Source organism: Papio anubis, chromosome 17 (genome assembly GCF_008728515.1).
Source record: "Papio anubis isolate 15944 chromosome 17, Panubis1.0, whole genome shotgun sequence".
Taxonomy (NCBI): Eukaryota; Metazoa; Chordata; class Mammalia; order Primates; family Cercopithecidae; genus Papio; species Papio anubis.
The window spans coordinates 30,711,634-30,729,365 of record NC_044992.1 but is presented as its reverse complement, the minus strand read 5'-3'; the positions used below and the strand labels follow the sequence as shown (position 1 = coordinate 30,729,365).

Sequence of the window (17,732 nt, the reverse complement as noted above, 5' to 3'; positions counted from 1 at the left end):
GATCCCATTAGTCAGTTTTTGCTTTTGTTGAAACTGCTTTTGGTGACAGACACAATTCTGAGAAGATGCAGTAGAACACAAAAAAGGAAAAGTTAATAGATAAAAAAGAAAAAAAAAAAAAAAAAGAGGCCAGGCGCGGTGGCTCACACCTGTAATCCCAGCACTTTGGGAGGCGGAGGCGGGCGGATCACCTGAGGTCAGGAGTTTGAGACTAGCCTGGCCAACATGGTGAAACCCTGTCTCTACTAAAAATACAAAAATTAGCTGGGTGTGGTAGGGCACACTTGTAGCCCCAGCTACTCAGGAGGCTGAGGCATAGAATTGCTTGAACCCAGGAGGCGGAGGTTGCAGTGAGCTTAGATTGTGCCACTGCACTCCAGCCTGGGTGACAGAACAAGACTCCGTCTCAAAATAAAAATAAAAACAAATAAATACATAAAAATTTTAAAAATCAGACCAGGCACAGTGGCTCAAGTCTGTAATCCCAGCACTTTGGGAGGCTGAGGCAGGCAGATCACCTGAGGTCAGGAGTTTGAGACCAGCCTGGCCAACATGGCGAAATCCCATCTCTACTAAAAATACACAAAATCCCGTCTCTACTAAAAATACAAAAATTAGCCGGGTGTGGTGGTGGGTGCCTGTAATCCCAGCTACTCAGGAGGCTGAGGCAGGAGAATCGCTTGAACCTGGGAGGCAGATGTTGTAGTGAACTGAGATCGTGGCACTGCACTCCAGCCTGGGCGACACGAGTGAGACTCTGTCACACACACACACACACACACAAAAGAAAATTTAAAAATCAGCTGGCATGGTGGCTTACACTTGTATTCTCAGCACTTTGGGAGGCCAAGGCGAGAGGATCTTTTGAGCCTAGGAGTTCGAGACCAGCATGGGCAATGTAGAGAGACTCCCCACCAAAAAAACAGAACATAAAAGGGTATGTATGCTACGTTTCATAAGTGGAAACAAATATGGATCAAGACTGGGAGAAAATACAGTTAAAAAAAGAAAAGAAAAGAAATTTGCCGGGCACAGTGGCTCACACCTGTAATCCCAGCACTTTGGGAGGCTGAAGTGGGTAGATCACCTGAGGTCAGGAGTTCGAGACCAGCCTGGCCAATGTGGTTAAAACCAGTCTCTACTAAACATATAAAAATTAACTGGGTGTGGTGGTGCACACCTGTAATCCCAGCTACTCAGGAGGCTGAGGCAGGAGAATGACTTGAACCCAGAAGGGGGAGGTTGCAGTGAGCTGAAATCACACCACTGCACTCCAACCTGCGTGACAGGTTGAGACTCTGTCTCAAAAAAAAAAAAAAAATTGGGTATATACATACCTATATAAATACATGAATATATGTGTATGTGTGCATGTGTGTGTATATATATCCCTGATTCAATTCAGAAGGAGGAAATAAATGTTAGAACTTCAAAGTTTAGCTGCCCCTTCCTGTTTCCTAATCCCAAGCTACCATTTTCCCTGCCAGAGCTTTCAGCAAGCCCTAGGCTTTGGATGACTGCCCTATTCTCATAATGGTTTTATTATCAACCATGGGGAGTAGCCTGAAGAGACAATTGAACCTAACAGCAGCCAGGAATAATGGCTCAATATTAACTAAGACAAAACAAAAATCCATTGCCTTTGGGAGCATTCTTCAAAATTCCATTGGTTAGCATAAAATGACACTATAGGGCAAATCAAGTTATTCAACAAAGCCATCCCTCCACCACAGTTTTTTTTAATCCAAATATGTGCCATATACTTTAGGCATCTGGTAGGTTGGTGGGGGGTTGGGGGTTGTTAATTTGTCCACCCTCCACTTTATGCAGGTTGGCATGCTCTTTGATGGCATACACCTGTTTCATAATCATCACACTTTACCTCCATCCCCCAGTATATGTGATGGAACTCACGAAATTCTTGTTGTATATCCTGAATTAAGCATACATAGAAAATAACTCAGCATCTACTGCTTATACTTCCCCTCATAGATATGAAATCCGCCCATCTCTCTTTCTGAGTTGAACAGTGATGTAGAATCCTTGTATTATCCTAAAGAACTCTCCTCTTTCCTCTTTTCTTTATAAGAAACCCAAGAGTAAGCCAGATGCAGTGGGTCACACCTGTAATCCCAGCGCTTTGGGAGGCCAAGGCGGGCAGATCACGAGGTCAAGAGATTGAGACCATCCTGGCCAACATGCTGAAACCCTGTCTCTACTAAAAATACAAAAATTAGGTGGGCGTGGTGGCACGTGCCTGTAGTCATAGTTACTTGGGAGGTTGAGGCAGGAGAATTGCTTGAACCTGGGCCGTGCAGGTTGCAGTGAGCCGAGATCATGCCATTGCACTCCAGCCTGGGCAACAGAGTGAGACTCAATCTCACACACACACACAAAAAAACCCACCACCAAACGTATCTTAAAATTGCCAAAAGAGACTTTTTGATCTTGCTTCAAATTATCCAATTAGAATTGTATAAAGACTCCAAGAAAAGTAAGGTCATTGAAATCCCTGTCATAGCTGGAGTGCTGGGTCTGAAGAGCATGCCAGCACCTCCCAGCTAAGGCAAAGTGTCCCTACTCCAAGGCTACCTGGATCTGAATCATTACCTAAGACACTGTCTTAATCCATCAATGGACTTAAGGGAGTCAACAAACCCTTGAAGTGCTATCCAGTGAATTGTATGCAAAGACTCATCAAAGAGGTCTAGCCCCAAAGATATTAGGAACTAAGGATCTAACAAGTCTAACCTAAGCTTGTGGACCTTCTCAGCAGTGATTCTGAAAGTTAGGTGGGTCTTTAACCCATGGAAGCCTTCAAATGGAGACACTGTGACAAACACAAGACACAGGGCTGGTCTTGAGAGAAAAAAGGCAGAGGAAGAAGGCAAGTGGGTTTAAAGCCCAACTAACCATAATCCAGGCCCAAGCCAAGGAACCAGGGAGTAAACAGAAGGCCAGTAAGATCTTTGACCATGTACAGTGAAGTCCCGTGTCTTCCCTGCCAGCAGCCTACATCCAGCCCTCCCCAGTGGACAGGAATCTCCTCTTGTGCTAATACAAGGCATCAGGACCTTCCAAGACAGGCTGCAGGTGAGACTAAGCAAGGAACTTTCTTAGGGACCTGCTGGTTACCACCTCCCCAAGCATGAAAATAACAAAAAATTTATTTTCTTTATAGAGGATTATAAACAGAGGACTGAACTCCAACCACCCATTCTTTGTTTTAAATTTCTTCCTGTAATCCCAGCTACTCAGGAGGCTGAGGCAGGAGAATTACTGCTTGAACCTGGGAGACGGAGGTTGCAGGGAGCCGAGATTGCACCACTGCACTCCAGCCTGGGCAACAGAGCAAGACTCCAAAAAAAAAAAAAAAAAAAAAAGGAAAAGAAAAGAAAAAAAAGAAAGAAAAATAAAAACCTAGAGTTCCTTCTAGGGAAATTCCAGGCACCTAGCTAGCCTGGAGAAGTAAATGAGCAACTTGATGAACAAGAAGGCAATAGCACTTTAAAACAATAACTGGCTGGGCGCGGTGGCTCATGCCTGTAATCCCAGCACTTTGGGAAGCCGAGGTGGGTAGATCACCTGAGGTCAGGAGTTCGAGGCCAACCTGACCAATATGACGAAACCCCGTCTCTACTAAAAATACAAAAATTAGCTGGGCCTGGTGGTGGGTGCCTGTAATCCCAGCTACTCGGGAGGCTGAGACATGAGAATAGCTTGAACCTGAGAGGCGGAGGTTGCAGTGAGCCGAGATTATACCATAGAACTCCAGCCTGAGTGACAGAGCAAGACTCTGTCTCAAAAAAATAAACAAATAAATCAATAAAACAACAACTAAGGAAGTTAGAGTCAGGAGATATTTTATTCCCTATAGAAACTAAAGATACCATCTTGTCTGGCTCTGTCACCCAAGCTGGAGTGCAGTGGCATGATCTCGGCTCACTGCAACCTCCGCCTCCCAGGTTCAAGTGATTCTCCTGCCTCAGCCTCCCAAGTAGCTGGGACTACAGGTGCATGCCACCATGCCTGGCTAATTTTTGTATTTTTAGTAGAGATGAGGTTTTGCCATGTTAGCCAGGCTGGTCTCGAACTCCTGACCTCAAGTGATCTGCCCACCTTGGCCTCCCAAAGCACTGGGATTATAGGCGTGAGCCGCCACGTCTGGCTGATAACATCTTAATACGTGTCCCTGAGTTGTTTTTCAGAAACCCAGACCCCCATCCAACTCTGCTGGCACATAGACCTCAAATAAGGGGGAACAAAGGACTGAACTCCAAACCAACCATTCTTTTTAAACAATTTCTTCCTGAGGAGCCTGGAGAAGGTCACACTCATGAACCAGAGGTAATATTTTTGGTTTTTTTTTTTGAGACAGAGTCTAGCTGTCACCAGGCTGGCGTGCAGCTGTGCGATCTCAGCTCACTGCAACCTCCACCTCCCAGGTTCAAGCGATTCTCTTGCCTTAGCCTTCCAAGTAGCTGGGATTACAGGCATGCGCCGCCACGCCAAGCTAATTTTTGTATCTTTAGTAGAGACAGAGTTTCACTATGTTGGCCAGGATGGTCTCAATCTCCTGACCTCGTGATCCGCTCACCTTGGCCTCTCAAAGTGCTAGGATTACAGGCATGAGCCACTGCGCCCAGCCAGTAACATTCTTTTCTGCTGATCCCAAAGTTTTAGACAAAAGCTTTGCCTTCTTAACCAATCAGAAGTCAAAAATGTTTTGAATCCACCTGTCCTCCCTTCCTTTTTAAGTCAAAATAATATATAGCCTCTCTGTGCTGGTTTATGACTTTGCCTATAACATCTGTCTCCCTGAGTTTAAAAACCCTTACCTGTAAGCCATCTGGGAGATCAGGTCTTAAGTATGAGCTGCCGACTCTTCTTGCTTGGCACCCTGCAATAAAGTCCTCACTTTCTTTCACTGCTATTCTGACATCAGTATTCTTTTTGCTGGGCCAGGTGAGTGGACCCAATTTCTATAACACAGGGATAAGTCTTTGCCTTCCCCACTGGCAAGATATAGACACATCTTTGCACATAAGTCATGAGCATCTCTCCAACTCCTGCTTCTCTCAGAATAGTTTTCAAAAATGTTTTGTACTCTTTTCTTCACTCTTATCTGATATTTACTGTAGTTTTCCATTTAATAGACCCCTGGTTGGATTTCACTTTTTTTTTTTTTCCTGTAGCAATGTTTTAATTTGGGCTTCATGTGCTCTAAAAATATCTTGTCAGGGTATCAAAATAACACTGCAGAATAGCAACCTCAGAACTTTAGAGCATGTTTCTAAATAGTCTAATGATATGCAAGTGACTGTGATCTTGTCAAATTGCTGGGGCCTAATGATTTCCTCTTGGCTCTTTCTGGAAGGTTTTCTTTGCTAAGACAGAATTCAGGGAGATGAGCAGGAGAGAATTGAATGAATGTCAATGAATGTTGGAGCTGGGAATGATTTTGGAGAGCAAAAAAATGCATCTCAAATTTTGCAGCAATTTCTCCACAAAGGACTCACTCTCACCACCTTTATTCCAGGGCACCATATCTGTACCCTACTCCTTCCCTCCCTTCAGGCCCAGATTTGGTGAGACTGGGGACTAATATCAGAGTTTTTCAGGCTGAGAAAAATCACCTTGTTTTAGATCTTCAGAATCAGAATGCCCCAAGAGGGTTTGGAAATCAGTACTTTTTTTTGTTTTTTGGAAACAGGGTATCACTCTGTCACCCAAGCTGGAGTGCAGTGGTGCAGGCTCACTGAAGCCTTGACCTCTCAGACTCAGGTGATCTTCCCGCCTCAGCCACCTGCCCCCACTCCCTCGCCACCCCCATTCCCCACTAGTAGCTGAGACTACAAGTTCGCATCACACACCAGGTTAATTTTTGTATTTTTTGTAGAGATGGGATTTCACCATGTTGCCCAGGCTGGTCTCAAACTCCTGGGCTCAAGCAATATGCTCCATCTTGACCTCCCAAAGTGCTGGGATTATAGGCATGAACCATCACACCTGGCTTGGGGATCAGTATTTTCATAAATATCCTAAGCAGTTATCATCATCAGGCAAATTTGGAAAATACTGGTGTGGTAAGCTTGAATTCCAAGTTGGGCTTGTGGGTCCAGTCAGGTAAATTACAGATTCTTTGATATTGTGCTAGAGCTGGCTCTAACAGACTCATCAGAGCTGATTATTAAGTTTTTGCAATTTTGCCAGCTGTTTGCTAAACACAAGCATTATTAAATATTAAATTATATTGAATGCAGGGACTCAAACAGATACTTGTACACCAATGTTCACAGCAGCATTGTTCACAATAGCCAAAAAGTGGAAACAATTCAAATGTCCATTAATAGATGAATGGATAAACAAAATGTGGTATATGCATGCAATGGAATATTATTCAGCCACAGAAAGAATGAAATCCTCATATATGTACAACATAAATGAATCTTAAAAACTCTACTAAGTGTGGGCCGGGCACGGTGGCTCACGCCTGTAATCCCAGCACTTTGGGAGGCCGAGGCAGGCGGATCACCCATTAGTTTGAGACCAGCCGGGGAAACATGGTGAGACCTCTCTCTCTAAAACAAATAAATAAATTAAAATTAAAATTAAAAAATAGTGACAGAATCTCACTTTGTCACCCAGGCTGGAGTGCAATGGTACAATCAAGGCTCAAACTGAAGCCTCGACTCCTGGGCTCAAGTGATCCTCCCACCTCATCCTCCTCAGTAGCTGGGACTACAGGCATGCACCACCATGACTTGCTAATTATTTATTTATTTATTTTTGAGACAGAGTTTTGCTCTTATTGCTGAGGCTGGAGTGCAATGGGGCAATCTCAGCTCACTGCAACCTCCACCTCCTGGGTTCAAGCGATTCTCCTGCCTCAGCCCCCCAGGTAGCTGGGATTGCAGGCATGCACCATGCTCTGCTAATTTTGTATTTTTAGCAGAGACAGGGTTTCTCCATGTTGGTCAGGCTGGTCTCGAACTCACAACCTCAGGTGATCCACCTGCCTCAGTCTCCCAAAGTGCTGGGATTACAGGTGTGAGCCACAGTGCCTGGCCTGGCCGGCTAACCTTAAAAACTTTTTTTTTTTTTTTTTTTTTGTTGTGGTGAATGTCTCATTATGTTGTCCAGACTGATCTTGAACTCCTAACCTCAAAGATTCTCCCCCCTCGGCCTCCCAAAGTGCTGGGATTACAGGCGTGAGTCACCATGCCCAGCCAAATTAAAACTCTTTAAATAAAAAAGTAGAATCACCTGGGCAAGGTAGTTCATGCCTGTATTCCTAGCACTTTGAGGGCCCAAGGCAGGAGGATTACTTGAGCCCAGGAGTTTGAGACCAGCCTGAGCAACATAGCAAGACCTTGTGTCTACAAAAAGTTAAAAAATTAGCTGTGCTTGGTGGCACATGCCTGTAGTCCCAGCTACTTGGGAGGCTGAGGTGAGCTGTGATTGGGTCACTGAACTCCAGCCTGGGCGACAGAGCGTGACCATCTCAAAAAGAAAGAAAAAAAGAGGCCAGGCATGGTGGCTCATGCCTGTAATCCCAGCACTTTGGGAGACTGAGGCACACAGATTACTTGAGGTCAGGAGTTCGAGAACTGCCTGGCCAACATGGCAAAATCCCGTCTTTACTAAAAATACAAAAATTGGGTCAGGTGCAGTGGCTCATGCTTGTAATTCCAGCACTTTGGGATGCCGAGGCAGGTGGATCACCTGAGGTCAGGAGTTCGAGACCAGCCTGGCCAACATGGAGAAATCCCATCTCTACTAAAAATACAAAATAGCAGATGTGGTGGTGGGCAACTGTAATCCCAGTTATTTGGGAGGCTGAGGCACGAGAATCACTTGAGCCCAGGAGTCAGAGGTTGCAGTGAGCCAAGATTGTGCCACTGCACTCCAGCCTGGGCAACAGAGCAAATCTCCATTTCAAAAAATAATAATAAAATAAAATAAAAACACAAAAATTATCTGGGTGTGGTGGCGTATGCCTATAGTCCCCTCGGGAGGCTGAAATGGAAGAATCACTTGAACCCAGGAGGTGGAAGTTGCAGTGAGCTGAGATCATGCCACTGCACTCCAGCCTGGGTATGAGAGCAAGACCCTGTCTCAAAAAAAACAAAAACAAAAACAAAACAAAAAAAACCTCATTTTAAAGTGTAAAGTTCAGAATTTTAATAAATACACCCTTATATAACCATGATCAATGTATAGAAAATTTCTGTCATGCCCTGAAAGTTCCATTTGTTCTTTCCCAATCTTCACTCCTCACACTCCACCCTCCTGACCACCACCCCCAGCCCCAGACAACCGTTGGTCTGCTTTCATCACCCTGGACTGGACTTATCTTTTCTACAGTTTCATAGGAACAGATCATACGGAATGGACTATTCCCTACCTAACTTCTTTTGCTGAGCATAATGTATTTGAGATTCCTCCATGATGTTGCATGCTCATTCCTTTTTATTGCTGAGTTGTATTCCATCCTATGAATATACCAGTTTTGTTTTGTCTTTTTTTTTTTTAACATGTGGATATCCAGCTATTCTAGCAGTGTTTGTTGAAGAGACTTGCATTAGTTATCTACTGCTAAGAGATATATTGTTTTAAACTTAATGGTTTACAACAATAAATACTTATTATCTCACCCAATTTCTGTGGGTCAAACGAATCTAGCAGTGGCTTAGCTTGGTGATTCTGACTCAGTATTTCTTATGAATCTGCAGTCAAGATGTCAGCCAGGGCTGTAGTCATCTGAAAACTGGACTGGGGCTGGGAGATCCACTTTCAGCATGGTTCATTCACATGCCTGGCAATTTAGTGCTGGTTGTCTGCAGAAGGCTTCAGTTCTTCATGACCTGGACCTCTCCATAGGGTTTCTTAAGTCTCCTTACAACATAACAGTCATGTCAGACTTCTAACATACAGAAGTATAAGATAATAAGTTTGGGCCGGGTGCGGTGGCTCAAGCCTGTAATCCCAGCACTTTGGGAGGCCGAGACGGGCGGATCACGAGGTCAGGAGATCGAAACCATCCTGGCTAATATGGTGAAACCCCGTCTCTACTAAAAAAAATACAAAAAACTAGCCGGGCGATGTGGCGGGCACCTGTAGTCCCAGCTACTCGGGAGGCTGAGGCAGGAGATTGGCATAAACCCAGGAGGCGGAGCTTGCAGTGAGCTGAGATCCGGCCACTGCACTCCAGCCTGGGCGACAGAGCGAGACTCCGTCTCAAAAAAAAAGATAATAAGTTTGGGCTGGATGCAGTGGTTCACACCTGTATTCCCAACACTTTGGGAGGCCAACGCAGAAAGACTGCTTGAGGCCAGGAGTTCATGACTAGCCTGTGCAACATAATGAGACCATATCTCTACACAAAATTTTCAAAAATTAGCTAGGCATGGTGACACATACTTGGAGTCTCAGTTCTCAGGAGGCTGAGGTAGGAGGACTACTTGAACCCAGGAGTTCAAGGCTGCAGTAAGCTATGATTGCACCACCGTACTCAGCCTAGGTGACAGAGTGAGACTGTTTCTAAAATAATAATAATAATAAAAAATTGTGTTGTTTTAAGTCCATGGCAGGGTCTTTTTGTCTGCTGTACAGATAAAAATTCACTGAGAAAGTGGTATTGCAGTAGAGAAAGAGTTTAATCATCGTACGGCTAGCCAAGTAGAAGGACATGAGTGACTGCTCCACTTGGCCTTCCCTAAAGGTCAGAGGTTAGGGTTTTTAAAGGATAGTTTGGAGGGCAGGAGACTAGGGAATGGGGAATGCTGATTGGTTGGGTCAGGGATGAAATCATAGAGGGTCAAAGCTGTCTTCCTGCACTGAATCAGCTTCTGGGTGGGGGTTACAAGACCAGATGAGTCAGTTTCTTCATATATGTTACTGGGGGTTACAAGACCAGATAGCCCATCAGAATGCAGGGTCTGGAAAATACCTCAAATATCAATCTTAGATTTTACAATAGTGATGTTATCTATAGGAGTAATTGGGGCGATTACAAATCTTGTGCCCTCTGGCTACATGACTTCTGAACCATAATTTTAACTTTGTAGCTAGTTTGTTAGTTTTTCAAAGGCAGTTTCAGTCCCTGAACAAGGAAATTGTTAGTTTTGGGAAAGGGCTATTTTCATCTTTGTTTTAAACCAAGCTTGTCCAACCCTTGACCCATGGGCTGCATACAGTCCAGGACAGCTTTGAATGTGGTCCAACAAAAATTCATAAACTTTCTTAAAATATTGAGGCTTTTTTTTTGCGATTTTTTTTTAAGGTCGTGAGCTATCATTAGTGTTAGTGTATTTTATGTGTGGTCCAAGACAATTCTTCCTCTTCCAATATGACCCAGGGAAGCCAAAAGATTGGACACCCCTCTTTCAAACTATAAATTCCTCCCATAGTTAGTTTGGCCTATGCCCGGAAATGAACAAGGGCGGCTTGGAGGTCAGAAGCAAAATGGAGTCAGTTAGGTCAGACTTTTTTTCACTATCATACTTTTTCTATGTCAGATTTATCTCACTTGTAATTTTTGCAAAGGTGGTTTCAAAGCCACTAAGCTTGTGGTAATTTCTTACTGCAATAGAAAACTAATGCATTAGGTAACCCTCTTTTTGTTTTCCCTCTGATTGCTTGCTCTGGAGTAAGCTAGCTGCCATGTTGAATTTTTCATTTTGTTACTGAGCAATCAATGGGCTCACTGCCTGACATGCATAGAGGCCAATACTGTGGCACTGGTTTTTGAGAAATGTTTTTTGTTTTTGTTTTGTTTTGTTTTGTTTTTGAGACAGAGTCTCGCTCTGTTGCATAGGCTGCAATGCAGTGGCACGATCTCAGCTCACTGCAACCTCTGCCTCCCAGTTTCAAGCGATCCTCCTGCCTCAGCCCCCCTAGTAGCTGGGATTATGGGCACGTGCCACCATGCCCAGCTAATTTTTGTATTTTTAGTAGAGATGGAGTTTCGCCATGTTGCCCAGGTGGTCTCGAAGTCCTGACCTCAGGTGATTCACCTGCCTCAGCCTCCCAAAGTGCTGGGATTATAGGCACGAGCCACTGCACCCAGCTGAGAAAAGTTTTACTGTGAGTCAACTGGCAAGGAAACAGGAGGGAATGCTCAACTATGTCTCCCCAAGCTGGGATCTGGGTCATGTTTTATAAGCATAGAGTAATGAGGTATTATCTGATTGGATCTTGCAATAAGGTAATGCCAGAAGGCATGATCTGACTGGACCCTGGCATGGGGTGATGCCAGAGTTTGATCTGATTGGATCCTGGATCAAACTATGTGGTGTCCACTTAGTTCCATCTCTGCTCCTTGGTCTGAGCCTTAGATTCCCCCTATTGTAGCATGCTTGCTTCATCTGGGCATGCTCAGGTTACATAACCTTCAACCTGGGGAGTCCACAGCAACTGAAAACTCACAACTTTGTTATATAGAAGTTGAGCCAGGGCCGGGCGTGGTGGCTCACGCCTGTAATCCCAGCACTTTGGGAGGCCGAGGCAGGCGGATCACGAGGTCAGGAGATCGAGACCATCCTGGCTAATATCTGGTGAGCCGTCTCTACTAAAAATACAAAAATTGCTTGAGGGCTGTGGTGGCACCTGTGATCCCAGCTACTCGGGAGGCTGAGGCAGGGAGAATGGCGGGAACCGGAGGCCGGAGCTTGCAGTGAGCTGAGATCCAGCCCACTGCACTCAGCCTGGGTGACAGAGCCAGACTCTGTCTCAAAAAAAAAGAGGTTGAGCCAGATTGGCTGGGCATGGTGGCTCCGCCTGTAATTCCAGCACTTTGGGAGGCAGTGGTGAGGATCATTTGAAGTCAGAGTGAAGATTAGCCACAGCCAACATGGTGAAGCAAACCCCTCTCTACTAAAAATACAAAAAATTAGCTGGGGCGTGGTGGCATGCACCTGTAATCCCAGCTACTTGGGAGGTGGGGACAGGAAAATCCATTGAACCTGGGAGGTGGAGGTTATAGTAAACCAAGATCGTGCCACTGCACTCCAGCCTGGGTGACAGAGCGAGACCCTGTCTCAAAAAAAAAGTTGAGCCAGATTGATACAATGTGGTTACAAGTTCAGATACTATATTTTTCACCACTAGAAGTTCCATTTGGTTCTTTTTTCTATCTTCTTTCCTCATTATAGTCATGTTTTTCTTTAAATATAGTTATAATAGCTGTTTCATCATTCTTATCTGCTAATTCCATAATCTCTGTTATTTCTGGGTCCATGTCTATCACCTGATTTTTCTCTTGGTTTTCTCCCGTGCTTCTTGGTATAAATAGTAATTTTTTATTGGATCCCAGGATGTCACGTTGTTTTTTCTTTTCTTTTTCTTTTTCTTTTTTTTTTTTTTGAGATGGAGTCTCGCTCTGTGTCCCATGCTGAAGTGCAGTGGCACCATCTTGGATCACTGCAATCTCCACCTCCCAGGTTCAAGCAATTCTCCTGCCTTAGCCTCCCCAGCAGCTGGGACTACAGGTGCTTGCCCCCACACCCAGCTAATTTTTGTATTTTTAGTAGAGATGAAGTTTCACCATGTTGGCCAGGCCTGGTCTCGAACGCCTGACCTCACACGATCTGCCCGCCGTGGCCTCCCAAAGTGCTGGAATTACACGCGTGAGCCACTACACCCGGGCTTTTTCTGTTGTTGTTGTGGTTGTTGTTGTTGTTTTTGAGACAGAGTCTTGATCTGTCACCCAGGCTGGAACACAGTGGCTTGATCTCAGCTCACTGTAACCTCCACCTTTTGGGTTCAAGCAATTCTTCTGCCTCAGCCTCCTGAGTAGCTGGGATTACAGGTATGGGCCACCATGCCTGGCTAATATGGATGTCACATCGTTGAATGTCTGTATTTTGTAGTCTTCCCTTAAAGAGCATAGGTCTTTGTTGTACCAGGTTGTTAACTTATTTTTGGATTAGTTTGATGTTTTTGAAGCTAGTTTTTAAGCTTCGTTAAGCAGTTCTAGCGTGTACTTTACTCTAGATCTAGTTTAGACCTTTTAGTAAGGTTTATCTCTGCTGCAATTTCTCCTGAACATCTTGGGAGGTCACTAAGTTATTTCGACTCCAATTGGTCATAATTTGAATGTTTCCTAGCTCTGGGAATTGTTCAGTTACATCTCTTCAATTGTTCTTTGCTCAGTCTCCTGGAACTTAGCTCTACTTACAGCTTAATACTCAGGAAAGACTCAAGATCCTATGCAAATTTCTGAAGGTTTTTGCATACCTTCTTCCTTTTTGGAATTTTGCACAGCAACTTCCAGCTGCCTCAGGTTCCATGAACTCCAATCTGTGTATCCTCAGCGAGATTGCCATGTTCTGATTTTGTGATCCAGTTTGCACCCCTAGGCAAAAAGCTAGGAAAATCGCAGAATTTACCTCATTTGTTTTCTTTCTCTCAATGATGTCAGTTCTGCACTGCCAGTTGTCCAATGTCTGAAAACAGCTGTTCTGTATGTTTTGTCTAGTTTCCTAGGTGTGTATGGCAGAAGGGTTAATCTGGTCCCTTTTAACTCCAACATGATTAGAAACAAAAGTCCTCTGTTTCACTGAAATTTGATTAGCATGTCAGTCTTTGAGCAACCGATCAACCTTACAAAATGGAGTTTGAAAAAAAAAGAAAAAGAAAAAAGAAAGGCTGGACGCAGTGGCTCACGCCTGTAATACCAGCACTTTGGGAGGCCGAGCAAGTGGATCACGAGGTCAGGAGTTTGAGACTAGCCTGATCAACATGGTGAAACCCTGTCTCTACTAAAAATACAAAAATTAGCTGGGCGTGGTGGTGGTCGCCTATAATCCCAGCTACTCAGGAGGCTGAGGCAGGAGAATTGCTTGAACCTGGGAGGTGGAGGTTGCAGTGAGCTGAGATCGCACCATTGCACTCCAGCCTGGGTGACAGAGCAAGTCTCCGTCTCGAAAAAGAGAAAAAAAGAAGCAAAAGAAGAACTTCAACGTAGAATTTCGGAATAATGGGCCAGGCGCGGTGGCACATGCCTGTGATCCCAGCAGTTTGGGAGGCTGAGGAAGGTGGATCACTTGAGGCCAGGAGTTTGAGACCAGCTTGGGCAACATGGCAAAACCCTTTCTCTACTAAAAATACAACAATTAGCTGGGCATGGTGGCATGGGCCTGTAGTCCCAGCTATTTGGGAGGCTGAGGCAGGAGAATCACTTGAACCTGGGAGGCGGGGGTTGCAGTGAGCTGAGATGGTGCCACTGCACTTCAGCCTGGATGACAAGAGCAAGACGGTTTAAAAAAAATTTTTTTTTTCAGAATAATAAGTTTTTTTTTTTTTTTTTTTAGTTTTTAGACAAGGCCTTGCATTGTCACCCAGACTGGAGTATAGTGGTATGATCACGGCTCTCTGCAGCCTTGACCTCCTGGGCTCAAGTGATCCTCCCACCTCAGCCTCCCAAGTAGCCGAGAATACAGGTGTGCACCACTCCACCTGGCTAAATTTAAAAAAGACGTTTTGGAAAGGTGGTGTCTAACTATGTTTCCCAGGGTGGTCTCGGCTTCTGGGCTCAAGCAATTCTCCCACACTGGCCTCCCAAAGTGCTGGATTACAGGAGTGAGCTTCTGGGCCCAGCCAAATAATAAGCTTTGAAAGAATAAAATTCTATGCACTATGGTTATGGATGAATTTATTAAATGGCCCTGAGGTGCCTTTTATTTATTTATTTATTTATTTTTATTTTATGTTTTGAGACAGTATCTCACTCTGTTGCCCAGGCAGGAATGCAGTGGTGTGATCATGATTCACTGCAGCCTCCACCTCCCCAGGCTCAGGTGATTCTCCCACCTTAGCCTCTTGAGCAGCTGGGACATTAGGCAACATGCCACTTTGTCTGGCTAATTTTTGTATTTTTGTAGAGATGGGGTTTTGATATGTTGCCCATGCTGGTCTCGAATTCTTGGGCTCAAGCAATTCAACCGCATGATTTTAAAAATACTAACAGTGGACTGTCTGAGCTCAGGAGTTCAACACCAGCCTAGGCAACACGGTGAAACCCCATCTCTACTAAAATACAAAAAAATTAGCTGGGCATGGTGGCATGTGCCTGTCATCCCAGCTACTTGGGAGGCTGAGACAGGAGAGTTGCTTGAACCCAGGAGGTGGAAGTTGCAGTGAGCTGAGATTGAGCCACTGCACTCCAGCCTGGGTGACAGAGCGAGACTCTGTCTCAAGAACAACAACAAAAAACTAACAGCTTCTATTTTCTGTTCTTTTTTTTTTTTTTTGAGACAGAGTTTTGCTCTGTCGCCTATGCTGGAGTGCAGTGGTGCGATCTTGGCTCACTGCAACCTCTGCCTCCCTGGTTCAGGCAGTTCTCGTGCTTCAGCCTCCCGAGTAGCTGCACAGCACCACACCGGCTAATTTTTGTATTTTTAGTAGAGACAAGGGTTTCACCAAGTTGGCCAGGATGGTCTCCAATTCCTTACCTCAAGAGATCCGCCTGCCTCGGCCTCCCAAAGTGCTGGGATTACAGGCGTGGAGTCATCGTGTCCACCCAAACAGCTTCTAAAATGGGACATTTAGTAGTGATTACTCCTTGGTTGTTTGGAGATTGTGACACTGTAAGTAAAAAGACCAGCCTTCTATTTAAGTGTCCTTTTCATACAGGAAAGATGAGAAGGTTGTTTCTCAGCAGCCACTATTTTTAGAATTTGAACTTTGGGAACACAATGATGGTTCTTCAAGGCAGCTAATCCCAGTCTCTTTTGTTCCAAGGAGGCTGAGGTGCACTCTTCTATAATTTCTGTATAAACCATACATAGCTTCAAGATGCCTTTAGTGTGGTAGGTCATACAAAGATAATTGAAAAGTTGAGTCTCATTATGCCAAATCTCCTCTCTCAAAGAGGGTTTCTCCTAGAACTAGTTCTTTTAGGAAATGAGATCTGTCTTCTTGTAGAAATCTGGGCAAAGGGGGAACTAAAGGGTTAGTACAAAAATCAAGTCGGGATTTGCCCTGGAATTAAAAATATCAAAATATTTAAAGCTCAGGACCTCTTCCATGTACATCACATTAAAAAAAACTTTTTATTTGGAAATAATTTCAAGCTTACAGAACAGTTGCAAAAACAAGAATAGTACAAAGAACACTTGCATATACCCTTTATTCAGATTCACCTATTAACATCTGCTCAATTTGCTTTATTGTTTGCATTCTCTCTCCCTCTCCCCCACCTCTCTCTTTCTCTAAAACCTAGCCCCAAATGTAACAGTGTCACTTCTGCTCCATTCCATCATTGAAGCAGTCATACAGTTCTGCCCACGCTCAAGGGATGGGAAATAATCTCCAGAAATATGTGTGTGTGTGTGCATATTTCTTTTTCTTTCTTTTCTTTCTTTTTTTTTTTTTTTGAGGCAGGGTCTGGCCCTGTCACCCAGGCTGGAGTGCAGTGGTGTGATTGCGGCTCACTGTGGCCTTGACTTCCCAAGCTCAAGCAATCCTCTTACTTCAGCTGCCCAAGTAGCTGGGACCCACTGGTGTGTGCCACCATGCCTGGCTAATTTTTTAAGTTTTTGTAGAAACAGAATCTCACTATGTTACCCAGGTTGGTCTTGAACTTCTGGGCTCAATCAATACTCCCGCCTTGGCCTCCCAAAGTGCTGGGATTACAGGTAGGAGCCACTGCTCCTGGCCCATGTTTCTATATGTATATAGTCTTCAAATATATATGTGTGAAAAAAATATAGTTTGTTTGTCCCTGAACCATTTAAAAGTAAGTTCAATACATCATGACTCCCTTCTCTTAAATAAACTCAGTGTATACTAAGAGCAGATATTCAAGTCAAAAGGCACTGTATTCGAGGATCCACACCTGAGGAGCCTTAGTCCCCCTGGACCTGATCTAGCTGATGAGATCCTAGACCTCAAGGTGGTTTTAGAAGTGGTGTATGCATCTTACAAGTAGGAGGAATCTAAATTGTAACCCGAGGGCAGACTGTGGCATGACAACATTTCTGGAGATTATTTCGCCTCCCCTTAAACCTGGGCAGAACTTTGTGGCTACTTCAATGACTAAAATGCAGCAGAAGTGACACTGCATTTACATCTGATGCTAAGTCATAAAGAGTTACAGGTTGGCTGGGCATGGTGGCTCATACCTGTAATCCCAGCACTTTGGGAGGCCGAGGCTGGCAGATCACGAGGTCAAGAGATCGAGACCATCCTGGTCAACATGGTGAAGTGCTGTCTCTACTAAAATACAAAAAGTGCTAGGCGTGGTGGAGTGCCTGTAGTCCCAAGCTACTCAGGGCTGAAGACAGGAAGAGTCAGCTTGAACCGGGAGGTGGAGGTTGCAGTGAGCCAAGAGTGTGCCACTGCACTCCAGCCTGGCAACAGAGTGAGACTCCATCTCAAAAAAAAAAAAAAAAAAAAAAAGAGGGTATAGCTTACCAGCCCACTACACCAGCCCCCTTTTCTCTCCTCCTTTCTTTTCAGGGTGCTCACCTTTGGAACCTAACCACAGTGTTGTGAGGAAAGAGGAAGCACAATGGGCTTAGCTGTTTTCACTGATGGCTCCAGCTAAGGCCTTAGCTGACAACCAGCATCAACTGGCAGACATGTCATTGAGGAAGCCTTCAGAGGATTCCAGTCCCTAGCTTTCAGCCCACTGCAGCTGACACTAAATGGAGTACAGATTAGCTCTCCTCACTGAGCTTTGCTCATTGCAGTTTCATAAGCAAAATAAATGTCATTGTTTTATGCTA

The 17,732-nt window shown here is 44.6% G+C and overlaps 1 long non-coding RNA gene across 1 annotated transcript in view; it reads left to right on the top strand.

The window, feature by feature from the left end:
• LOC108582660 overlaps nt 1-17,732 on the top strand; it is a 21,467-nt gene extending 3,735 nt beyond the window's left edge. The window contains exon 2 of the long non-coding RNA XR_001896391.3: nt 17,464-17,732. This is a non-coding gene — a long non-coding RNA (uncharacterized LOC108582660). The remainder of the gene's footprint in view (nt 1-17,463) is intronic.